Source organism: Dysidea avara, chromosome 2, assembly GCF_963678975.1.
Source record: "Dysidea avara chromosome 2, odDysAvar1.4, whole genome shotgun sequence".
NCBI lineage: Eukaryota > Metazoa > Porifera > Demospongiae > Dictyoceratida > Dysideidae > Dysidea > Dysidea avara.
This window is the reverse complement of record NC_089273.1, coordinates 34,536,135-34,563,207: the sequence shown is the minus strand read 5'-3', so window position 1 is coordinate 34,563,207 and position 27,073 is coordinate 34,536,135. Positions and strand designations below refer to the sequence as shown.

The window sequence follows — 27,073 nt, the reverse complement described above, 5'->3', positions numbered from 1 at the left end:
GAAGTATGTCACTTGTTGCATTTACGTAGCAATGATTACATGTATTTTACAGAAGATTCACTGCATCATAAGGGTAATGACAAAGCCCTAGTGAAATGCTACGTAGCTACTGATATACAACCTGGCAGTATTGTTGAAGATAAGGGATTCCAAGACTTTCTTAAAGTAATTGATCCTAAGTACATTCCTCCTAGCTGCTGCACTATAATGAGAGACCATTTTCCTGGATTATATAAAAATACTACAGAAAAATTGCACACTTAACTTATGAAAGTGGAATACTGCTCTATTACTACGGATTTGTGGACCCCCAAGCTACCATGGGGTATATAACTGTAATCTGCCACTTTCTCACAGATGACTGGGAGTTAAAGTAAGTTGTGCTAGAAACTGTTCAAATTGAGGACTCACACACTGCCGAGAACATTGCTTCCACACTTCTTTGCATTACAAATAAATGGAATATCACAGATAAAATTTTCTGTGCCATAACACATAATGCAAGCAACATAGTTGCAGCACTACAGCACAATAAGTGGAATCATTTGCTTTGCTTTGCACATACTTTAAACCTAATAGTCAGCAAGATGTTCCTGAAGTGGCAGCTTTGCTGCAACGCTGCAAACACATTGTGACCTATTTTCATAGGAGTACTAATACATTCACATCTATTCAGAGCCGTCTTAATATTGATAACCATAAATTGATACAAGAAATAGAAACCCGCTGGAATTCATCGTTTTACATGCTTGAAAGGATTATAGAGCAGGAAGAAGCTGTATGAACAACTTTGTGTCTACTAAATAGGAACGATCTAACAATTTCTAGTGAAGAAATTGAGGTAATGAAAGGAATTGTAGAGATATTGCAACCTTTTGAAGCTGTTACCAGAGAAATTTTTGCTGATTTCTATATTTCAGGCTCAAAAATTATTCCAATATCAAGAGCACTGCAGAGACTTACTTGTTCTTCTAAAAAATTGGAAGTGCAGAACCTTAAGACAATCTGTTACAAAGAATGCATGGAAAGTTCTTGACTATAGAAGATAACATGTTACTAGCTGCTCCAACACTGTTAGATCCTAGATTTAAAAAGATAGCATTTCCAGATTTTGGAACTGCAGCAATGGTCACACAGTATATTATTCGTGAAATAGCTGCATCACTGAGACTGGATGATAGTAATTCAACTGACAGTACAGAAGTTGAAGTCAATGTCAATGTCAAAGACGCATCACCTACTGATGAAGAGGATTGTGGGATTTTTTGATCAACAAGTAGCACAAGCTTTTACAAGAACCTCGCTCAGCTCAAAACTGACAATACAAATGCAACAGTATCTACGGCTGAACAATATTGAAAGAAAAGATGATCCTTTAAATTGGTGGAAGAGAAATAACGCATCTTATCCACATGTTTCCAGATTAGTTAAGAAGTATCTGGCAATTCCTGGAACATCTGTACCTTCTGAGTAAATATTTAGCAACGCCGGGCAAGTTATTTCTCAAACAAGAAATAGACTGAAGCCAAAACATGTAAACATGTTCATCCTTTTAAACAACAACCTGCACATGTAACATCAGTGTTGTTTGTTATACATATCATATCAAAAAGCATCAGTATCGCTCACATTTTTTAGTATCATATCAATATCGTATTGTTTTAAAATTCCTGATGTCACCCAACACTAACAGCAACTACATAAAGGGTCTCCATTTAGGCACCTATCAAAGTTTTTCCCCACCTACCCCCATGCAGGGAAACGAGGGGCCTAATGAAGGGATTAGACTAAAAATTTGGCCCCGGGTGCGGGGCTTTAGACTATGCTGCTTATTTTAACCATAACTTGAAAAAAACATACTTTTGTAATGACATCTTGCTTTCGGCGTATAGCTATGTATTCAGTCAGTGTACAGAAGCTAAATAACTAGCTACCAGCATACTAGTTATTGAATTAATACCAACACACTGCATGTATTCTAATATATTCATTTGTGCATGGTGTGGTCTGTTATCCCTGTGCTGTTAATCAATCGTTTATTCTCCAGTGTCCTTTCTGCCTTTATTCCAAGGTACGATATAAGGTTTCACATTTTGCATTGTTTACACTATAAATTTTCTTATTTGAAGTCTGCAGAAATTCTTAGTAACTCATACCATACGTTTAGCCCACCACCATCTGTAACAATTCAAAAAAGTCTTAAGTAGTCAGATTCAATAAACGTGACAGAATTGGCACACAACGTTTTGTTACCTGTACAAGAAGTAGATATTTGGTTGAAACATTTGGAAACTGTGGCTGTAAATAGGAAAAGGGGAACAAAAATAGCAGCAGCAGCACGGAGAGCTCAGCACCACCAGCTGATAGAGAAGGGAAGCAGTGAAGGACACAATGATGGTGATAATTTACTTAGTGACGATGATGACAATGAAGAGTACTGTGGAGTTTGTGGAACATTATATGAAGAAGAAACTGATGAATGGAGAAATGGATTGCTTGTGATGACTGCGGAACTTGGTATCATTGGGAATGTACAAACATTATGGTGGAACCAGAGTTTTATATATGTGTTAATTGTGAATAATGGAGTTATTATTATGTTTGTATTTGAAGAACCCCAGGTTATAAGGAGGGGGATATGTGGGAGAAAGGAGGGGGATTAGGCTTGAAATCTTACCCCAGACTAGGGGACTTAGACTGAGACTTTGGTCAAATCCCCACCTAATTCCCCTCCTTGCCCGCATGGGGGTAGGTGGGGCAAAACTTTGATAGGTGCATTATAGATTCACTCACAGTAACTGATTGTGGAATTAGTTTACATATGTGATCATATACAAGTTATCAAGTAGTCTGACTCTATAAACTTAGAATTACTCAACATTAAATGTGACCCATATGGGTGCAATTGTTGATTCACAGAAAAATGGATGAGGATGGTGATTGAAGGAACCAGACAAAAAAAAAGCCTGTCAGAGGCACGCAAATAGGCTTAAATCTCACAAAACAGACACACAGCTCCCTGCTCTGAATGTTTGAACTATCTACAGCACATCCCTGGTGTTTACAGACCTGTACAGACATCTGACATGGCTATACAGGCCACCAGAAAACAATCTACCAAAAACAGATAAAGGTTTTTGTAATTGAATTAGTCACCTTTGCAATTGACTTCATCCCAATTGCAGTAAAATTCATCTCGTTCACAACTGAATTCCTTACTTTTGAACAAGAATTTGTTGGTAACAAGACTTGCAGCTATAGTAAACACGAAAACAAGATATAGCAGTTGCTTCACGATCTTGTTAAGGGTAGTTGGAAAAGACCGATACGATCAGATGAGGACACAGACATGGACATTTTCAAAAAAGAATATTTGCATTTATAAAACAGTTATTTTTCATACCTAACATTGTTTTTACAGCAGTCTTTGCTTCCAGACCCGGACCTCGATCTTGTCATAACGCTTTTCCATTTATAAGCGCACATGCGAAGGACTAGACCAGCACTCCACAGAAAGCCAAAGACCATGATAGTGCTGTACACATGTTCTTAAGTCTAATACAGAGTTATATAATTGTAGAGAATAGCTTGTAAGCCCCATGCAACTTAGCTTAGCAGGCCAAATCCACAATCTTATGCCTTTTAGCATCGCTTATACCAAGAGTTGAGGGTTTCAAGGAACTGCCCTCCAAGATTAGGTTGGGACATGCCAGCTTAATCTCTATGACACTTAATTTTCTAGAGCACATGTACAGGTCTTTAGAGTGCTGGTCTATCCTTCGCTCATGCGCTTATAAATGGATACACACTATGACAAGATCGACGCATTGGTATGGAAGCGAAGACTGCTGTAAAAACAATGTTAGGTATGTAAGAATGACTGTTTTGTAAATGTAAAAGTGCATTTAAAAACATCCGTGTCTGTGTCCATGTCCATGTCCGATCATATCTGCCTTTTCAAACTACTCTCTTGTTTGACTCTTATAAAGTAACAATATCAATATTTAAAGTGTAACAGAAAAATGAATATCCCATAGCCACAATTTTAGCAGTTGTGTGAGTACAACCTCAAACTACGTGTGCACTAGTATGGCTCTTTAACCAACATTCTGATAACTAAAGTCAATAAACTAAGCTGATCCAATACGTAGCTTTCTACTGACCATTGTTCTCTATATTCAGTTATAGAGTGATAGTGTGAGACTTTAATAACAGGTGACATCACAATTGCGTGTGTACATAAACATGTGTTACTAGCCATGCTAGGATATTGCTAGAGCACAAGAGCCCAAAAATATATGATTGTTAAGTAATGAGTATATCTGTATCAGGTATTGTCATTCTAATATCAATATACAAAAACAAGCCTATACGTAGCTGATACATAACTGGGTAAAATATTTGCGTAATTGAAAAAAATTCGTAAAATGTTTAAATGCTTTGCTCTTTGTGAAGAAAGGGTCCAATGATAAAAAACTGGATATCATCTTATTCGCCTACTCAAGAGAAGTTCAAACATCTTTCTTGGTTGCAGTAGACTATAGGATACGTAAGTTATGGGCATTTATTTACGTCACGTCGAAACGATTGTACATGATCGATTTTTCTTCACTGAGTTCGTCTCTGTATGCAGTGAAGAATGGTAACAGAAGACAAAACTTACCCAGTAATGGACTCCCCTATTCATGGCGAACACAATGGTTCAAGTGGCAACTCTGTACTAAATTGCGTTTGTAAATTACAACTGTTTGTGTAAGCGCATGTAATTTATTTTCTCAATACTTGCTGTACAAATCGATCTTTCTGTTGTTGCTACTTTGTAGGTCTGTAACTCCAAAAGTTGTTGGCATACAAGGCTAAAACTTGGTCAGAGCATACACTTGGCTAAGTAGATTATAAATATTCAATGATAAAGAATTTGAAAAATGCGCCATTATGTCGGGTTATCGCAGATCCGGTCACATATGAGAATTAACAGGATATGACTTGAACTACTTTTCTGTTATCTATAGTAACAAAGGAGTGGACACAGAATTTTATATTGAATAGTCTTGTTGGAGTTATAACACCAGACATTTAGAGCAACAAGAAAATTGATTTATACAACAAGTTAACAATAAGGCAAAAAATATTACAGGCACACAACTCACAACTGAAACAAGCTATGATAACTTGTTCAACATATCCCACACATAGGAAAACCATCAAGGTGAAGTGGTTTTCCTCACATGTACAAAAATAAAGGCCATTTCATGATGCAATCAGTTACCACTGATCAGTCAGGGTAACTGTCCAAAAATTTCGAACATTCTTGCTTCTATATGCATTTGATAGTTCCATCACAAGGTTAACCCACACAATTTATATTCTAACTAATAAGAATTGATTGTGGGATTTAGTTTTGGTGTATGTAACATCAACAATAATTATGATTTTGACTACTTTGGAAATCATATGTGAATTCTAACTAAAGATACAATGACTTGTAAAATTACAGAGAAAATTTATGTATACCTTGTTAATTTAACCTGTACGTATATCCTTGAACTACTACTATTGACCAGACATTTTCTGGAAAATAAGACATTTTCCGTAACAAATACTCATATAATGAACTAGCAGACACAGACAATAATAAGGTACCATATAGAGGGAAACTTTGGTGGCAGAAAACTTCAGCGAATTCGGCAATTCATTACAAATTCGTCAAAGTTTAACTTACCAATCACTTGTAGCGCCCTAGATTGTAGCTATAAATTGTGCTGGATTCGCCAACGTTTATTTTTCCAAAGGAAATTTAGCTTGCTATTCTCCAAAGTTTACCACCACCAAAGTTTCCCTCCATATGGCATTTGATATTCAAGAGGAAAGACAAATTTCAGAACTAGTGGTTTTTTTCTTGTCTCACTAATAAAGTTGACAAAATGTGTGGTACAAACAGGTTGTGAATGTATCACTTACTTACTACGGGGGTAAAAATCGTAAATTTAAACAAGTAGAATAGGGATCGAAGTTGTGATTCTGAAAAAAAAACTGGGATGGTGATTCACAATACTGCTTAATACATTAAGCCAAGCAGCTTGATTTGTGTACGTTGAATTTAAAATTCCTATTTAGACTGTTCTAATAAAATCCAAAATAGGAATCTTAAATTCAATGTACACAAATCAAGCTGCTTGGCTTGTATTGATGCATTAAGTAGTATTGTGAATCACCATCCCTATTATTTCTTGTTTGTAGTTTTTTTTTTCAGAATCACAACTTCAATCCTACAATTTTTTTTGCCCCCTAGTTTCTGAAATTTTTTCATGTCCATGCACATGGGCAACACAATTTTATGGCTGGTGTGCACTGCATGCAGTAATATAGTATTGCAGTAATATAGTATTGTAGTAATATAGTATTGTAGTAATATAGTATTGTAGTAATATATGTAATACTAGACTGACAACATTTTATAATTATATTAGGCCATATTGTGTATCACGTGAATGTAACGATAGTGTGAACACGTGTGATTGTGCATTATTAAGAGTCCAGTTACTGTCACTACACTGGTAGCAGAGGACGGTTTGGTCAGAATGGCAGAAAAGCATATAAGTCTACCTAAGCCCTTTTCGGGTGGAGATGCGGCGGATTGGTTTCAACGATTCGAGATCTGTTCCAGAGCCAATGGATGGAACGCAGCAGCGAAAGCAGCGAAGCTACCAACTTTGCTAGAAGGAGAGGCACTGGTTGTGTGGTTGGAGCTCACGACAGAACAACAAGATGATTACGATGGCGCTAAGAAGGAGATTCTGTCGGCAGTGATGCCCATGGGATTTGTATCCCTTGACGAGTTTCACCAAAGAAAGTTGCGCCCTGGCGAAGCAATATCGGTATTCGTACATGACCTTAAGAAGCTGCTTGAAATGGCTGTCCCGTCGCTGAACAAGGAAGCCAAAGACCCACTTTTGTTACACCAGTTTGTAGCCGGCTTACCAGAAGCTATAACGCGGCAGTTAAGAGCATCAGGTGAAGTAAAGACCCTCGAAGCAGCAGTTACGCGCGCAAGGCTTTTGATAGCGGTGGACTCTCAACCTGTTGCTGCTATTGAAGAACCAACCAATGGATCGTCAGAAGTACAACACCTAAGGGATCAGGTGGCAGTTTTAACTGAACAAGTAGCTTTGTTGTCAACGCGTCAGAGGAGTGCTAACCAACCACCAGCCAGAAACAGACCACGCTGTTTTAATTGCAATCAGTTGGGCCATGTGCAACGTGATTGCCCTGCCAGGAATCGTCTGTGTTTTACCTGTGGTCAGCCAGGACACCTGTCAAGAAACTGCTGGCATCAGGGAAACGAGCAAGGGGCGTCTGCACTGGGCAGCAGGTGTCCCCGCCAATAAGCCCTCACACTGACCCGATGGATGTTATGACTGTTACAGTAGCTGTAGTTAAATCTCAAGCAACCGTTGTAAAAGGACAGTTAGGCGGTGTTACAGTGGATCTTATGCTTGATTCAGGATCGTCGGTGTCCTTGGTGCAGTGTGATATCCTATCCAACATAAAGAACATTGTTGATACACCCCAAGTCAGGCCATCACATCTTGTAACAGCATCGGGAGATCAGTTGCCGATCCTCAGACACATAAGAACAAAAGTACAGCTGGGTGAGTTTGATGTGTTCCATGATTTTGTGGTATTTAAGAATCTTGTAACATCCGTGATACTGGGAATAGACGTTTTACAACAAAATGGACTAATTCTGAATTTCAGTCAAGCCCCAGTTGCTGTCCGTAAGACATCCCCTGACCCTCCCCCATTTACGGATCCTGTTGCTGTGGCCCAAATTATTCCCATATATGAAGATGTATGCCAAAATCAATCCAATGTTTGTATGTTGCAATCCCTTGTTACTGAGCCAGAAATTGATGTAGTAGATGAGTGTGCCATCCCCGACTACAAAGGGTCATCCAATTTTGACCTTCCAGAGTGTACTAACCCCCAACTTAAGCACATATTGGAAGGTTATAAGGAAGTGTTTTGTATCACCCCTGGGATAACTGATAGTACACATCACTACATACCTACTGTAGGCAATCCAGTAAGGGTCCCCCCAGGCGTGTCCCAGCACATTATCGTAGTGAAGTAAACCAACAAATTCAGACCATGCTGAAGCAAGGTATAATTGTTCGTAGCAAGAGCCCCTGGATGGCCCCAGCTGTGTTTGTGCCCAAAAAGTCAGGCCAGTTGAGAATATGTGTGGATTACAGAGAGTTGAATAAACGTACTACCAAGGATTCATACCCCTTGCCACTGCCTGATGAAGTGCAAGATCGACTTGCTGGGTCCACCATATTTTCGACGCTCGACTTACATAGTGGGTATTGGCAGCTGCCTGTTAATGTTGCTGATAGGGAGAAAACAGCTTTCTGCCCGGGTCCTGGTATGGGACTATACGAATTCTGCAGGATGCCTTTTGGATTGACAGGTGCCCCTAGCTCATTTCAACGTCTCATGGACAAGACCTTGCATGGGTTGCCCTTTGTTACTATCTATTTCGATGATATTTTAATTCACTCAAATAATGTTCAGGTACACACTCAGCACTTAGAGGTTGTATTCCAACGCTTACAAAATGCTGGCTTAACACTTCGAGGTACGAAATGCCACATTGGATTACCCAGTGTGCGCTATCTAGGGCACATTTTTTCAGCCAAGGGAATGTCACCTGACCCTAGTAAGGCCCAAGATATCACAGATTGGCCAACCCCAACCAATTCAACTGAAATCCGCCAGTTAGCTTCCTATTATAGACGTTACATTCTCAATTTCTCCAATATCGCTGGACCTCTTTACTCCTTAACACAAAAGAATGTACCCTTTACTTGGGATCAAGCATGTAGTAAAGCCTTTGACACCTTAAAATCTCATTTGGTACAACACCATGTTCTTGCATATCCCTGTTTTCGCCAAGACGCCAAACCATTTGTCCTTCAAACTGATGCCAGTGCCATAGGACTAGGAGCTGTCTTAGAGCAGGATGGGCATGTGATAGCATATGCTAGCCGGTCTCTTACATCCTCAGAGTGAAATTATAGTGTTATACAACGTGAATGTCTCGCCATTGTTTTTGCCCTTAAACAGTTTCGCCACTACCTCCTAGGAAGGTCATTTCAGATTCTCACTGATCATGAACCCTTACAATGGCTATCTGCACAAAAGATGGAGGGTATGTTGTGCCCCTGGGCCCTAGCAATGCAAGAATATGACTTCTCCATAGTGCACCGGAAGGGCTCAGCCAACACAAATGCTGATGCACTTTCGCGGTTGTCACCACCTTCATGTGCACTTACTGTAGCTTTAACACATTACTCACTACCAGAATTGAAGGAAGCTCAAATGCAGGACCCCATTATATCAGTTGTTCACCAAGCATGCCTGCAGTCTTGTGAGATACTTTGTGGTACCACGTGGAATCGAGGTATCTTGCGTAGGTACAAACAGTTGTGGAAACAGCTGGCAGTTGCAGATGGTGTATTGTATCGAACATACTCCCTTGGGCCTTTGGAAGAAGTTATAACAGTGCCTATTCTTCCACCTTCGCTCCAGCAAAAAGCATTGACCCTTAGCCATGATATACCCACTGCTGGTCATCTAGGGATAGACAAAACCTTAGATAGACTACGTAGGAATGCCTATTGGGTTAACATGGCAAAAGACGTAGAGTGCTATTGCAGGAACTGCACTACCTGCCAGAAATCTAAGCTTAGCCTACCTCCACGTGCTCCACTGCAGAACATGCCAATTGGTCAACCATGGCAAATGGTTGCTGTTGACATACTGCAGGTCCCACTTTCAACTAACAATAATCGATATCTGCTTGTCCTGCAAGATTATTTTACCAAATGGGCTGATGCTGTACCCCTTCCAGACCAAACAGCTAATCGTATTGTTGCAGAACTAGTAAAATTTTTCTGCACATATGGTCCACCACTAACCATTCATTCTGATCAAGGCCGAAATTTTGAGAGTACCATCTTTACTGAAGTTCTAAAGGCCTTTGGTGTTAGTAAATCTCATACCACTCCCTACCACCCACAAGGAGATGGGATGGTAGAGCGTTTTAACCGAACATTGCTCCAGCTGCTTCGGACATATGTTTCCTCTAATAGTGACTGGGAAGTGTACCTTCCCCATGTGCCATATGCATATCAAACATCATGCCACACCACAACTGGAGCTTCTCCTTACTTGCTGTTGTATGGTAGAAACCCGCCAAACTTTCAAAGAGACAAGCAGCTTGCATTTGATCCTTCCACATACTCAGCAACAGTCCAAGCTAGACTAGCAAAGTTGCAAGATTTTGTCCACACAAACATTGCCCTGGCAGCTCGTAATCAAAAATTACACTACGATCAGCACACAAGTACCCCATCCTTTAAACTAGGAGATCCTGTGTGGCTCTCAGTCCCAACGGCCGGCAAATTGGATCCTCGATGGGAGGGGGAATGGGTTGTAAAATCTGTGAAGAGTCCTGTCAGAGTTGAAATATGTGATAGTAAACGAACTAAGGTCGTACATACTAACCGATTGAGACACCGTTATATTTCAGATCTGAAAGACTCAACAATACATGAAGCTGAGGATGCTAGTACAAGTACTGATACCCATGTTAGGGGTGACTGGGCACCACCTGGAATTGAACACATTATCCTGCCATCGTTAGAAGATACTGTTGAATCAGTTTCACGCTACCCTCAGAGACATTGCAGACCACCAGATTGATATGTTCCATGATATGCTTGTGGACAAGCCTCTTCTGGGAGGGGCAAGTGTAATACTAGACTGACAACATTTTATAATTATATTAGGCCATATTGTGTATCACGTGAATGTAACGATAGTGTGAACACGTGTGAGTGTGCGTTATTAAGAGTCCAGTTACTGTCACTACATATAGTATATGAAGGCTTGCTCCATGATACCTCCATGATACTCAAACACCTGTCTACTAGCTACAGGTAGACTGTGTACTCATGATCAGTCTTATGGAATAGCTATAGACTCTGAAAAGGCATGATCATGCAACAGGCTGTATTCACCCAACATGTTAAATGCTTCGATCCACAACAATAAAGGCATTGATGGCATTGAAATTATATATAAGAAAAAATTGGGAATTTTAAATTATAGTAGGGACAGTGTATAGTGCTGCAATAAAAATACTGAAACAAGCTGGATAAGAGTTGTATGTAATGTCCAAATACTGTAAAACAATACGAAGTGAATATCCCTACTGTGCTACACTCAATGCACAGTAGGGATATTCACTTCTTATTGTTTTACAGTATTTGGACATTATGTACTACTTCGATCCAGCTTGTTTCAGTACTTTTTATTGCAGCACTATACACTGTCCCTAATCTAATTTAAAAATCCTAATTTTTCCTTATATTTTTTGTGAAGTTTTTTTTGCAAGCTCATGACCACTAAATAGCTTGCTTTCACAAAACTTGTCACAATATTTTAAAAGAGTTAATCACAGCACGATTATGACTCATACAATAACAACTCAACAGTGGGCATGGCGTGGTTCTACATAAGCCTGCAAACAATAGTGGACGTGGATCCGTGCTTACCTACAGACTGATGAATGGGCGTGGCTACCATATGTCTACAGACAGTAATTGTGACCGGGCCTGTGAAAACAGGGCATGTGGGCACAAAATACAACCCATCACACTACAGGTTATATTTCTGTACCAGAACAGAATATCTGCATTACATCATAAAGCCAAGTAAATGCTTACCAAGAGTTGAAATTTGCACTGCAATAGCATAATGGTATAAAAAGTTATGAGTGATGGAAGTTTGAAAAAGTAGACAAAAACCATGTGCCTACATTCTCTATAGTTGTAGGCCTGGTCACAATTTACATAAATTGGCATGGATTCATGCATACCTACAGACTGATGAATGGGCATGGCTACCATACGTCTAATCCCACTGGTGAGTGCGTTATTATTGTGGCATAAAATAGTGCTGCTTCATTGGCTTGTGACCGTGGTTAGGCAGTGAGTGAGTGAGTGAGTGAGTGAGTGAGTGAGTGAGTGAGTGAGTGAGTGAGTGAGTGAGTGAGTGAGTGAGTGAGTGAGTGAGTGAGTGAGTGAGTGAGTGAGTGAGGCAGATGAAATTTTAAGTTTTAGCATTTTTTAACACTATATCCGGTTAACGGAAAATATTTTCTTGATTTTAAAGCTGAATTTCATGTTAAATAGACAAATGTGACCATTTCAGCGAAAATCCATCTAGTTCGCACAACCTCCAAATTATTTTTTATTTTTTAAATTTCTCAGCATCATCTGCATTGTCCAAGGAATGGTTCACCAAAGTTTCACCCTTCTGTAGTGAGTAGTTTTGGAATTACAGTGATAGAAAGTAGGAAGAACAAGGAAATCAATTTGTACTAAAAATAATCTACAGACACTTGCATTCGCAACCATAACTTCCGTTTGGATTAGCCTACAAAGTTGGAATTTGGCTTACGATGTTCATCATGGATTGGCAGATCAACCAAGGTATAGTTTTAGCCTTGCAGTCACTTGTGCATAGGCGCATGAAGGCAGTTTTGTTGAAGAAATGGCGATAATTTTGTTTACATCTACCGCATTGTAAACAAACACACGTGACATGCAAACCATTGGGGCTACAAAAACAAAACAAAGATTTTCGCACTCCACATGAGAAGGCGAAAAATATGGTATATAGTTTTAATCGATTTGAGTCTTCCTTCTTTGGTACTGGCTCGATAAAAACTTGCGTATTTTTCTTGTAGCATTGTAATTTTACAAATTATTTTCAAATTTCGATTTTCTCAATACGCATGCTTGTGCGAACTAGACAAGTTTTTGTTAAGGCGGTCACAAATATTATTGCACAAAGGTGATTTTTGTCACACAAGATGTCTGTACAATAATTTTTAAAGCTGGAATTTTACGCAGTACACTTCACTTTTGGAGCGATCCCTACTTAAACAATACAATTTACTACGTTGTACTGTCTGATAATTCCCGGCCCCTTCAAGCAATGTTTGTTTGCTTTACTGGACAAACTTCTTTCTAACACTACATGAGAATTAACTGGATGTGCTTTTCTGTTATCTACAGTAACAAAGGAGTAGACATGGTATTTCATATTGAATAGTCTTAAAGTTATAACACTAGACATTTGGAGCAACAAGAAATAATATTCGAATTATATACAGCAAAATTATGGCATACAAGTTGATGTTGTGCTACTTCTAAAAACCAGGTGCCATGCAGCTAGCTAACTCATCTGGAATTAGCCAACTATGTATTAATATTTCGTATTATGTTGTCCATTAATTTATTGTAATTGTTGGATTTCATAATTCATGAAATTTTTGTAATTCTTCAATTACGTTGCTATGCACTGCTAAGGAAGCACTTGTTAAACAAACCGCTTTTAACAACATATTATGCACAGAATTTTCTTCTAAACTGTTTCATAGTTTGACTATAGTGTTCTTTTCCCCACAAATTCGTCAAAAAGCCTCAAAGCTGCTCTTCATTTTTGATTGCATGTCGGGGAAATGTCCTTTCCAACTCCAAGGGATAGGCTGTTCCTGGTAGTCTGCAAGGACTGCACTGTTGTTTCTCAATTGTTAAATGCCTGTAAAACCCTAAGGGAAGGTAATACAGACTTCATTTCGCTTTTATTTCTTATGTAAAAGCTGGTTTTACCATTAACGATTTTACTCACATGGGTGCATACGGATTAACATAGATAGGTAGATTTGGCACACACACACACACACACACACACACACACACACACACGCACGCACGCACGCACGCACGAACCAACACAGAAACAATTTCAGTAAACCAGGTGCACGCCCTTTCAGCTGGTTGTGGGCGCATGCCTGGTTTAAAAATATTACAGGCACATAACTCACAACTGAAATAAACTATGAAAAATTTAACAACATATCCCCATAAATAGGAAAATCATTAAGGTATAGTGGTTTTCCTATAACCCTCCATGTGCACTAAAATAAAGGCCATTTCATGATGTAATCAGTTACCACTGATCAGTCAGGGTAACTGTCCAAAAATTCAAAACATGTTCAACTTCTACGAATACACTTTATCATCACAAGGTTAACCCACACAGTGTATTTATATTCTAACTAATAAGAACTGATTGTGGGATTTAGTTTGAGTGTATACCACATCAGCAATAATTATAATTTTGAGTGCTTTTGAAAATCATATGTGAATACTAACTAAAAATACGAATGACTTGTAAAATGACTTGTAAAATGACTTGTAAAATGATAGAGAAAATTTAATGGGTCCCTTGTACATAAATTAACCTGTACATATACCTTATATGCAAGGTGTCTTTGACAGCTAAAGCCCCACTACTGGGGCATAGGATTTGTCTAATCCCCACCACAGTTGAAAGGCAATTTTAACCCACTTTTACGTCAATTACAGTAAAATGCGTAATGGCAAATTCTGTGGGGAACGGGAATCAGGTTAGTTACAAGGATGAACTCGACAAAAAATGATTGTCACTTCAGTAAGAAATAATGAAATATTATATGTTGTGGACTCTCCTTTTGTATTTTTGTTAGTGTCAAAATCCTTGTGCCCACACATTTTTTGCTAATTATTTGCTATAACTTGCCCAGCATAACCCTGCACTAAAATATCTCTTACACTACTTACTTCCTTGCTCCTGGTAACACGGTCACATTTATAAAGGCAGTTTCAACAAACCTGAGGTTAGATGCATACATTTTCTGTCCCATGGAAGTGATTATGTAACTACTGTGACGCCGTGTGTTACTGCTCTATACTGGGGAGTACAAATAATAAATTAATTTTTCATTGTAGTACTGTTACTACTGTGTTTCCAGAACAACTCTCCTCAATGTCTTATATCTGACAACTAAAATACAGTGTATAAGGATCAGTGTAATTTTAAACATAACATAAACACTGTGTTTTTTTGATTTTTTTTGTTCTGTTTTTTTGTTCTGTTTTTTTTTTGTATTGTTTGTTAGTAAAGTATAAGGTTGAGCTTTTAAGTTTACATTTAGGAATACCTCTGTGAATGAAAGGTTGCATTAGACAACTATCTCTTTAGGGACCTGCAAGGAGGTTAACAGTAAACCTGTGAAGCAGGGAGTCAGAAACCTGTAACTGAAAACTGCAAACTGTTATGAAGCACGTACAGCAGATGAAATCTTCCATCTTTCTTACCATTGCCACCCAGTTGGATGAAGTAGCTCCTGTGGGAGCCAGTCAGAATTATGATTTATACAGCATGTATGTTGTTGACTTTGTTCACAGCCTGTTAATACTGTTCAGTATGTTTAAACACTGTTTTCTATAACTACCTGAGGTGTCTGGCAATGTATTGGACACTTGGAAAACACTGTGTGGCTGACTGAGAAGAAATATGTGCACTGCACATCTCATAAAGTGCTGATGAGCCTCAGAAGGCAAGCATACGGTATAATGGCACACATCGGCTACCTACCACTGAAGTCCCCTTATAATTTGCCACTGCTCTCAGCAGCCTACACAGACAGTCTATATGCACATAGCTAAACACTTCAATATAGTTTATTAAGTATCAACATTACATCAACTGAAGTGACGGATGTAACAGCTGAAGTAATGTATGGTATGGGCCAACACCTGGAGTAACCATACCAAGTCTGAGTGAACATGCTTGTTGTTTCTGTATTGTTTTCACTGCTGTGACTAACAAGTAAACACAATTAAGGACAGGCACTCCCTTCATTACTTTAATGAACAAATCGCTAACCAGCTGCCCATAACACACGTTAGTTATGTGACCTCATCAGTTTCCAATCCAGTTTCCAATCCCGTTTCATAAGCTATAATATCTATGTCTCAATGAACAGAAACATCTGTTGGTGTGTAGGGTTTATTGATTTGAACTTTGTTTCAGTACATAATAAACTATTAAAATGTGCGTAAATTTTTTTTATGTAGCACACGTATATTTACCCAGTTTATTTCAATACATTTTAATACAAAAATTGAATTTTGCAAAAAGGATGGTTTTTGCTCAGCGGGTCACAAATGGTATATGGAAAACAAGTTGATGTTGTGCTACTTCTAAAACCAGGCGCCATTCAGCTAGCTAACTCATTTATGCTACTATGAGTTGACCAACTATGTAGCTAATTCTCGTATTTTGTAATTTATGAAATATTCGTCATTTGTTCAATTACGTTGCTATGCACTGCTAAGGAAGCGTTTGTTAAACAAACTGCTTTTACCAACATATTACGCACAGAAGTATCTTCTAAACTGTTTTATAGTGTGACTAACGTGTTTTTTCCCACAAATTCTCTCGACAAAGCCTCAATGCTGCTCTTCATTTTCGTTCGCGTATGTAAGGGATACGCCCCCTTTCAACTCGAAGCGATAGGCTATTCCTGATAGTGTACGAGGCCTGCACCGTTGTTTTTCAGTTACTAAACGCCTGAAAACTTCAAGGGGAAGGTAGTCTGAGGAAAGTCGCCACACCCGTATTTCAGTCCGCCGAAAAGAAACCACCTCAGAGCAAAGTTCACCTGTGCAGAAGTTTAATACAGACTTCATTTCACTTTTACTTCTTACGTAAAAGCTGCTTTAACCATTATTAAACGATTTTGCTCACGTGGGTGCGTACGGACAAACATAGATAGGTAGATAGGTAGATATGTAGATAGGTAGATAGGTACACACACACACTTTTACGAAAACAATTTCAGTAAACCAGGCGCGCGCCCACAGCCGGCCTTCAGCCGGCTGTGGGCGCACGCCTGGTTTAAAAATGTATGTATAGTTGATAACAAGTGTTAGCAGTTGATAGCATATGGTTTTACATAGTCTAGCACACTGCGCAGTTAGTCTACAAAATCACAACACCAAGACCAAGTACCACTATAGGAAGTTTGTTGGACACTCAAAAGACAAAAATTGGTCGATACTACTATACCTTATAATACAAACCCAGGATAGTATTAATGGACAGTCGGACATACATCAATGTATATAGAGTCACTGGACATACATACATACATACGTACATGCATACGTACGTACATACATACGTACGTACATACATACATACATACATACATACATACATACATACATACATACATACATACATACATACATACATACATACATACATACATACATACATACATACATACATACATACATACGTACATACATTATACATACATACCTTTACAGAAGTTCACAGGCCAACTAGGAGATTAAATGGTTTAAGTAGAGCACACAAAAAGTGGTACAATTTCGTGGATTTGTACTAATGCTGGAGTTCCAGTGTTATTCATCTTTTGTATACACAGGAAGCTAGATTAGAACAGACACAACACAGACAATTGCATACAAAGCCTACCAGTTATATGTGGAGCATAGGATAACATTAATGACTTTTACAAACACAACAACACAAATTCTCAACACAGCATGCATGTACAAGTTTCCTCCAAACATTCATCAGGAAAAATTGTCAAAAATTGTTATCTATCCAAGTTGGAAAAGCAAAAGTCTTTGGAATAAAATTGCTACAACAATAAAGACCGAAATTGCTACAACATCAAATCGCTACAACAACCACACGTACAAAAATAAAGGCCATTTTATGATGTAATCAGTTATGTACCGCTGATCAGTCAGGGTAACTCTCCAAATATTTTAACATTTCTAACTTCTATATACACTTTACCATCACATGGTTAATAACCCACACAATATATTTATATTAAATTAGAGTACGGACAGTGTATAGTGCTGCAATAAAAAGTAATGAAACAAGCTGGATTGGAGCATTACATAATGTCCAAATACTGTAAAACAATAAGAAGTGAATATCCCTACTGTGCATTTAGTGTACCACTGTAGGGATAATGACACTGTCCAACTAGTGTTAACAATACTGAGCTTAAGCTTGTAAAGAATACACAAGCGAATACCGTATATGACCGTATTAAAGCCGGGCTCAAATACACGCAGGGGCTCAAATATACGCCGGGTACAGCTAGTGGACTGTCAATAAACGCCGGGGCTCATTTAAACGCCGGGGTGCTAATGATATGCACTGAAAGGGGTTCTAAACCCGTGTCAGCTGCCGAGCTGCTAACTATACAATGATGTCTCGTCACCATTCTTATGATGTCTTGTCTTGTTCGACTATGCCTTCTCTTCTGGTGATGGCCATAGCGTATTTATCGTGGTTATTGTCATATCATGCTTTCCGCCCGGCTTCCAATGTTTCACCCAGCAGAGGAGTCCAAATGGGTTTATGTACGTGATGGGCTATGGATTTCGTATTTCGTAGGTACTTTACTGGCACCTATCATTCTCAACGAGTGGTTAGTAAGAAATAAACTCCCGGGTCCAAATTAACGCCGGTCTCGTTTAAACGCCGGGTCAAAAATGATTTATAGGAAATAAACGCCCGGGCTTCTATACGGTCATATACGGTACACGTTGTTCGATCACATGAAAGTATTTTATTTTTATTTGTGGGAATTTATTTTTGAAGAACTACAGGACTTGGAAATTTTTAATTTCAAAGAGAAGGGCCTCTTTGAAACATCCAAAAGTAAAACCCCTTTGAAAATAACCAGCTACCTGTATATGGTACACTGTAATTTGTTTATTTTGATAAGAGTTTAAAATACAAACTCGTGACACCTGCCAATAGTTAGTGATTTATCATAGAGTACAATGTGTAGTAGGGATCATGAATTTTGGGCTATTGTGGGCAAAAAATAAAAAATAAAAAAAATTTTTAAAAATCACAACAAAACCACCCTCACAATACTGAATGACTGACTGACTGCTTAACTTCAGACAAGTGGAACTCGATAATGGCAAAGGCTATGGGCTTGATTATTCATTGTTTAATGTTGCTTCAACCCAACAGGTGTCTTTGGGCATATTGCAATACAATGCATGCTTCATGAACTTACCTGTGCACTCCTTTATGGCTCTTTGCTGACAGCACAAGGTGTCGATTCATGGAGCACCACATGATGGCTTGACAGGAATTGTCTAAGTTTGGATTGATTTCAGAGGTCTCTCTCCTAGAGTTCTTCATTTGAAATGCTATGCAATGGACTGAACATGCGTAGCTGAAAACAAAGAGTGATGGCTGGTTCACTATTTCAGTATTTAACAGTTAGGACACGCTTTCAGACAAAAACAATAACAATTCCTTCTCAGCTAATGCAGTATGCAAAGGTTCACTACTTATAATAATGTTACACAAGGAAAACTAAGAATTTAAAATAATAGTTAGACATCTAAACACAGGGTTCTACGGAATTTAGAAACCTGAAAGGTTCTGTTGTGGCACACGAGCGAAGCGAGGGTGCTACTACAGGGCCTGAGAGTTTCTAAATTTCATAGAACCCTGTGTTTAGATGTCTAACTAATTTAGACCACAGCTCAGTTCATGTACCTTCACTGCTGTTTGTTGTACCTTCCAAGCTGCTTGAAACACGAGAAATGTTGTATTTGTAAGTAGACAGGCCCCCTGTAACTTGTAACAGCACTTACTATTGAGGTACTTGCTATCCAGTTAAATGCCAATGTGTTGCCAATGTTACAGGCGCGTAATTGCCATGTTTTGTATCACATCAGAGACAGGGATCTATCGAGACATAAACAAGGGATCTAAAGGATTTAGATACCTGTAAGTAGCCAATGAAATTCGAGTATTTCAACTTGCTGTGGTGTAAGATATCATAGAAATAAAAAGTAGTGAAACAATGGAGGTAGTCTACACCTGAAGATATAAACTAGTGGACGTTTAATCCCTAACTCTGTCATGGGTATATGTAGACTGAAGTAGGGATTTAATGTCCTATATGCACCTGCAGAAGTCGCCTATCTGCAGGTGCATATAGGCGACTTCTAATACACTAGCAGTCAGCTTGGCGATGTGATAGTGGGTGTTGTAGCAGGGATGGTGATCACAGAGTGTAGTCGGGGGATATAGTTGCCAGAAATACTAACTGATGTTATGTCAAAGCAGAAAGAAACAAACTGTATGAAGTGTTTGGAAATATCATGCTTGTATCTATGGCTGTAGTGTACCACATAGTTGGTTATTTCCGAAGGGTTTCTATTTTCGGATGTTTCGAAGAGGTACTTCTCTTCGAAAATAAATTCCCAACTCCTGTTGTTCTTCGAAAATAAATTCCCAGAAGTAAAACTAACATACTTTCACGTGATCAGACAACACATATTCGAACGTGTGTTCTTTAAAAGTTTAAGCTCAATATTATTAACAAAAGTTGAACAGTATCATTACTGCAACAATAACCAGTAAATTATCCAGAATGGTCATTGTTGGAAATCCATGTTGTCTGCTACTGAACGCTGATCGAGCCGATTTCCTCGCCAGTGACTGCTATCTACCTCAAGTCTTCTTTCCAGTGTGCAAAAGTGGGGCGGATTAATTCCATCCCCGATTCCATAAGTTGAGTAAGGCGAGCACATGCAGATTACAATATTATTTTGTAATTTGTGACACGAATTTCTATTTCCTTGAAATTCATCTGTACTTTGAAATATGCATTCTTCGAAATTAAAACCTTCGAAATTAAAACCTTCGAAATTCAGATTTTACTGTTCCTACAAAAATTTCTGTTTAGAAAATAACCAGCTAAATGGTAGCTCATAGGTGGCATAGCTTTGTACACAACTGCTGATGGGCATAGTAAAGTACGTAGCTCATCCATGTCAGGAGGATTTGTGTGATAAACAGAGAAATCTCCAAGAGATGATGGCAAAAGGTCTGTATGTTGTATCTGCATAATCAGCACACAGAAGCCACTAAATGCTACCCACGTATCTACAGTATTGGGATAAGTACGTACTTAACTGAGACACAAAGGAGGACAAAAGTAAGTCCAAGGTTCATCTGCTGCATACAGTAGGTAAAAAGGCTTATCTTGGGCCTGAGTGATATTGAACAATGATGAAATCAGGCCCATAAGGATAACCAGCCGTGTAATGCTTACCTGAAGGTATCTGTCAATTGATTATTTCAGTTATATAAAATTTATTTCCATAAAAACTTGTTGGGTGTGTTTGGGATCACTCAGAAGACACATTTGGGTAAGATTATGCGTAACCAATACTGCCAAGCTGTTACAAAGGAAAAAAGTAATTCTATATTTTTTAAGGTCAAGATGGAAACCTTCATGATCCTATTATACAGTACAACCATACTGTATGATAAGCAACTTTCAAACCAGCTAAAATAGATGGAAAGTCACATGACTTTCCAACTACAGTTCTTAACACTAAAAATCCAAATCAATCACCTACACATATGCTTTTGAGTATTGCTGGATGGGAAATTAACAATGAAGTTTACATCACTTCACTGGATACTTGTAAACATATCTCTATTATTACAAGGTACAGATATTGCAATAGTCTGCAATAAGTTTTCACTAAATCAGTTCTTTAGGAAAACTTTTCAAAAATTAAATGATTTTGACTATAGAATCAATGAAATAGAGGTATTATCCACTATTACATGAAGAGTCTCCATTTATAGATTCACGAACAGTAAATGATTGTGGGGTTTAGTTATTGTGATCATATACAAGTAATCAAGTAGTCTGACTCTATAAACTTAGAATTGCTCAACATTAAATGTGATCCATATGGGTGCATTATTGATTCACAGAAAAATGGACGACGGTGGTAACTGAAGGAACTAGACCATTAAAAAAGCCTGTCAGAGGCTTGCAAATGTTGCTGAAGAAGTTGTAGTGGAAGAATTATCACCTTATAAAAGTTGTTTACAAACTGAACAAGATCTTGCAGCAGCTGCTACATCATGTTTTCATGTTTTCCCCAGCTTCCAATGGGAAGCAATAAAACCCGGAATACGGAATAACGGAACAGCGGAATAACGGAATACGGAATGACGGAACAGCGGAATAACGGAATAAGCGAAAATTACATTCTTAATATTTTACTACTATATATACAGTCTATAGCATTTATACAATACTCACCTCGTAGCAATTCCACAGAGAATCACTAAGGCGATCCTCAGGGCGATCTTTAAATAGAACTAGCACAAAACTAATCACTCTAGAATAATCTAACTAAGCTAAAATACTTTCTAATACACTTTACTACAAAATCGCTACAACACTATAAGTTCTTTCTGCTACAGCTACTTATACCAGCCATCACACACGAGTAACTGCCCGAATTTATTAGAATCAAGCTGTACAAAGTGATGTCAGCTAAATACAGCACTTAACCTTTTGAATTTACATTAAGCTTGTTTGGCGATGGATAACTAACAGGTTAGCCAAAGTAGATTATTTCAGAGAAGACTTCTTAGGATGGAATGTTGTCACTAATAAATTCGGGCAGTTACTCGTGTGTGATGGCTGGTGTAAGTAGCTGTAGCAGAAAGAACTTATAGTGTTGTAGTGATTTTGTAGTAAAGTGTATTAGAAAGTATTTTAGCTTAGTTAGATTATTCTAGAGTGGTTAGTTTTGTGCTAGTTCTATTTAAAGATCGCCCTGAGGGTCGCCTTAGTGATTCTCTGTGGAATTACTTATTCATAAAAGGTTTGGTTGCAGTGCTATAACAAGCTGTGTGTATCTATCAGCCGCCCACACAATTAGTCAATCACTTTGCAAAGTGACTAGAATTCTACTTAAAAAGCTGTTTGAGAAGCTGATTTAGCTGTTTTATAACTACTTGGCTTGTCTGCCTAACCACCTGCTTGTTTGCTTACTAGACCATAGTAACCATGCAGGCCAAATAAAGGAATGCCAGCCACCACTTCATATAACAATAACAATAATAGTATTTGTCTGCAAGTGTCATTCCTAAACAGATCTAAGAAGTTTAGGTCTTCGCCAGTCAGCAGCAATCAACATTCACCCTAGCTGCAATGGAACATTACATGCAATTCTTACTGCATGTGTACCAGACTCTTTTTACCGCTGCCACACAAAAAAAATATAAAAAGCAGTCTAGCTACTCGAGACTAGGCTTCGGTGGAATGTGAGGAAATGATGCACCGTGGGTTTCGCCTCCATTGAAAATTCCTTAATTCCTTACTGTAACTTCACCGCATATTTTCATTACATGGGACAGGGAATCACTCTTTACACGATACATAATCTTATTAAACAGACATGAAATCCACAGTAGGTGCACTAATAGCATAAGTCACCAATAATCAGCACTTGTACAGACTACAGAATATATGAAGTGACGAACAATAATTTTGTACTGGAGCCAGTATGCTTTTGCGTCTTACCTGAATATCTCTCTAACAGCTGGCCTCATCTTTGTAAAACTTGTGTGAAACAGGGTTATATCCAAGAACTATATATCCTGCAAAAATTTACAATGAACCAACAAGAAACCAGAGAGTTACTCACAAATTCACAAAATCTGCCGATAATTGGTCAATCACTGAAGTACCTCATACCGATAATATGTACCTCATGCCGATAATTGGGCTCACACACGTATATCAAGGAGTTTGCTGACATTTGCTATACTTTTGTCCAGCCATGTCCAATACATTTAGATTGAAAAACCATTAAAATGAAATTAATTGTCATGTACTGCCTACCTCAAGTCTGTTTAGTATCTTTCCAAATTTGATACGTGTAGAGCAACTCTCTGCGAATACAATGATGCTAAAAGAAATCCAATTCACAGAAATTTTGGCTAATTCAAAATGGCCTAAGCCGACCGGGTGTAGCAAATTTCCCCATACATTTTATATTGGGCATGTTGGGTGTACTAACCCACAACACGTGATAGATACCTCAGTTTCCAAACTAGATTTGGAAAAAGTAGTGAATAGTGATTAAGATGTGCTATAGCAGAAGGAAACCAGAGGAAATTTAAACTTTTTCTATGGCGGAAAGGAAAGCTCTGAGCTATTTCGCTGTCTTGACAGCTTCACTACATTAGTGTTACAATGAAACAAAAGCACTGTGAATTAGTTCTGCAGGTTAGTTTCTGAAATTTAGAGTGTTCCATGATTAAGCTAAATAATGTCCGTGCCATGTAGCAAACTTCTTCATATGTGACTGGATCTACGAAAACCGTTCTTATCGCCCAAGACAGGAAGTTTGATTTTTTCACACAAACACAAAGCTTAATGAATGCACTATCAAGTTTCACTGCCACAGTCGACCAGAGTAAAGTGGTCTGCTTTTTTAGAGCACAGTGGCGAGCCGTACGAGTGGTCTGAGATCTTGATGGAGCCCTGGCCAACCAGGAGATTGCTGTGTGTGACTGTACAGCTCTGTGGTGTTGGACAATGACCTGTGCTGTAAATTTCCTTTCATTTTAGCCAGTTCTGAGCCCTGAATGGCCTATAACTTGGCCTAATTCATCCCAGCACGTTTTTTTCAATTTTTGAACACCATCTTGCCTGCCTCCCAGGGCCCCCGCCTCCCACCTTTCTGGAGCTCGCCTGATACAGACAACCTCAGTTTAAAAACTATCTAAAATGGTGGGAAACTTAGCTGTTGACTACTTCTTCAGTGGATGGTCAGGAAGGTAAGAAATTGTTGCAAAACGTGTGAAAATTTGGCATGCGTAGCTACCATCATTGGCCAGCTACAGCACACTGAATATTTAAAACCGACGTTTCTCGATACTTCTAAATGGGCGATAAGACCGGTTTTCCTAGAGACAGTCACATATGACGATCACTCACGTGAGATGATTAAAATTTGGTGGACTAAAGACTACTCTGTTGAACAGTTCAAGCCAGAAGTTTATACGTCATTCCAAAAAAGGATTAAAATCGCTAGAGGAATAGTGTCAATAATTGGCGACTTACGCTACACACGCGACTGTACACTTTCACAAGTGTTGACAAAATACCGTGGCAAGTACTAAGCCATATACCCCTTACCCATGAGTAAAGTAATCACCTTTGAAGTACTTCCACCTCAAATACTGATCCAACACGTCTAGAGAAGAGAACGCTTTCTTCCAGTGGCACTTCTGCTGGGCGACTTCTGCACTTGAAGGGTCACACGAACAATCACGTTGTGAAGTCTGCATCACAAGTTCGATTGTGGGATTTAGCTAACCCTCACTCGAATTTACATCCCGTGATCCGGGGCATCACTATCCAAGCATTGGAATGACGCCAATTGCTTAATCCTAGCTGGACTGAAAGACTTGTGAGAAGTCTCCTAATGATCACTATAGCTTATAATTAACTAGGCACTACTGAAAAATTTGTTGAAAACTCACACTTGTCCTGATCTGAATCTGCTAGCTAAGGAGTTGTCATCACACCTTATAAATGAGTTTACTGATGAACGAGTTTTAAGGCGTGAATTTACATACATCCAAAACTGCTTAACGTTACTGGTTCTGTAGGATGCCAAGTTGGTTTCATAATTTCAACGGAATGATCTAGCTAGTCACATTGCATAACTTATTTCTGGCCGATTGACAATAAAGCTGGTAATCTGAATGGGACTTAGAATGCTGATATTTATTCCATAGCTTGCATTTTGTATTCTTGAGATGTAATGATGCTTGTGTCATGAATGAGTTCTTCTTTTGTCTACGAGGAGTTTCAAAGGGAACACAATTCATTTAGCTACAGTACCTACTTAAGTTAGCCTCACAGAAAATTCACTATAATGCATATTGAACGTCAACTGCTGTTAGTAAGTCATCCCATTCAATGGATGTTACCGCCATGTAGCATGAGGTAATGAACAGAACCAGAAGTTATCAGACAGGAGACTTCATAGTTTTGGGTAACCTCAAGATGTCATTACTTTATACCAGCAATTTTCTGATGGTTCACTGAAGTCTGCATGTGATATGGCGGCATGGGATGGTGAAACAATGTAGCTATAAGATCACAGACAGAATTGAATTTTCATTGAAAAGTTCAGAGAGTTATAAATGTACAAGGATTGTGTGTAGTTCTCAGTGAATAGGATTACACTATAATGCACTAGAGACCAACCAGAAGGTACAGTTGGATTAGCTAGTTAAAAGATACCATGTCTATATTATTCTGTATATACCAACACTTAGCTGTAGCTACTTATAGAAATAAGTAGATATAATGAAAATGTATTGGATAACACTTTTGCTATGACCAGCACAGCTAGGGAAACCACGCTGATAATACAATGACATTGGAATCCTATAGGCTGCTGGTTATATAATGGTTGCATGATGCGGCTCCATCATGGTCATGGCTTGGAAGAATCTCCACTTAACAGTCCTGAGTCATATGCCATGATATTAGTGCACAGTATCCAGTTCTGTGATCCAGTAACTAAGATTACTTATAAACTAAACACAACAATGATAATTATACTCTTCTGTAAGTTTGTTTATAATTTTGTAAGAACCATTTCATCTAACACAATCTGTAAACATAGTGGATCACGTGATGTGGGGAGACAAATTGGAACGGATATGCACAACAAAAAAAAACCATCTAGTGTAGTATGCAATCAGAATGGTACTGTGACCATGTTTTAGCAATGATTCGTATTTTTGAGAGCATAAGATTGAGATGCTCTAATAGAACAATCAGCTACTCTAGTAGAACATCAGTTCAGTTGGTGTTTTTAGGACACAATTTTTCCAAGCCTATCTGCTGTTAGAGATGTATCTTAATGAATTTATGTGTGTTTCAAAGGCCTTTCACTTATTGATATCTACTGGTACAGTACTTAATGACAGTCATTGAGGAATACTGTATCCATGTACACATGCACCATTGAAATTGTTCTCAAATTCAATCTCAACCTTCAATGTTTTTCTGTGAGGAATATATGCCCTTAGACAATGGCATGTCAAAAATGCTTTGATATTTGCAAAGTATGCAGGGTTTTTATTCTAGTAAGACACCTAGCCACAAACTTCAACAAACAAATTGCATACTTTGTGGGTTCATAACAAAATTCCAGTCATCACAGACCACTGTCTAAAT

The 27,073-nt window shown here is 38.4% G+C and overlaps 1 long non-coding RNA gene across 9 annotated transcripts in view; it reads right to left on the bottom strand.

Moving 5' to 3' along the window:
• LOC136247145 (uncharacterized) overlaps nt 1-25,162 on the bottom strand; it is a 66,227-nt gene extending 41,065 nt beyond the window's left edge. For 6 of the 9 annotated variants that reach the window (XR_010697112.1, XR_010697114.1, XR_010697110.1 and 3 more), the window contains exons 1-3: nt 25,013-25,162; nt 23,390-23,466; nt 17,293-17,423 (exon numbers count right to left, since the gene is read on the bottom strand). This is a non-coding gene — a long non-coding RNA (uncharacterized lncRNA). The remainder of the gene's footprint in view (nt 1-17,292; nt 17,424-23,389; nt 23,467-25,012) is intronic. The other 3 variants (XR_010697113.1, XR_010697111.1, XR_010697115.1) reach the window with 3 other exon arrangements.
• Nucleotides 25,163-27,073: the final 1,911 nt, after the last annotated feature.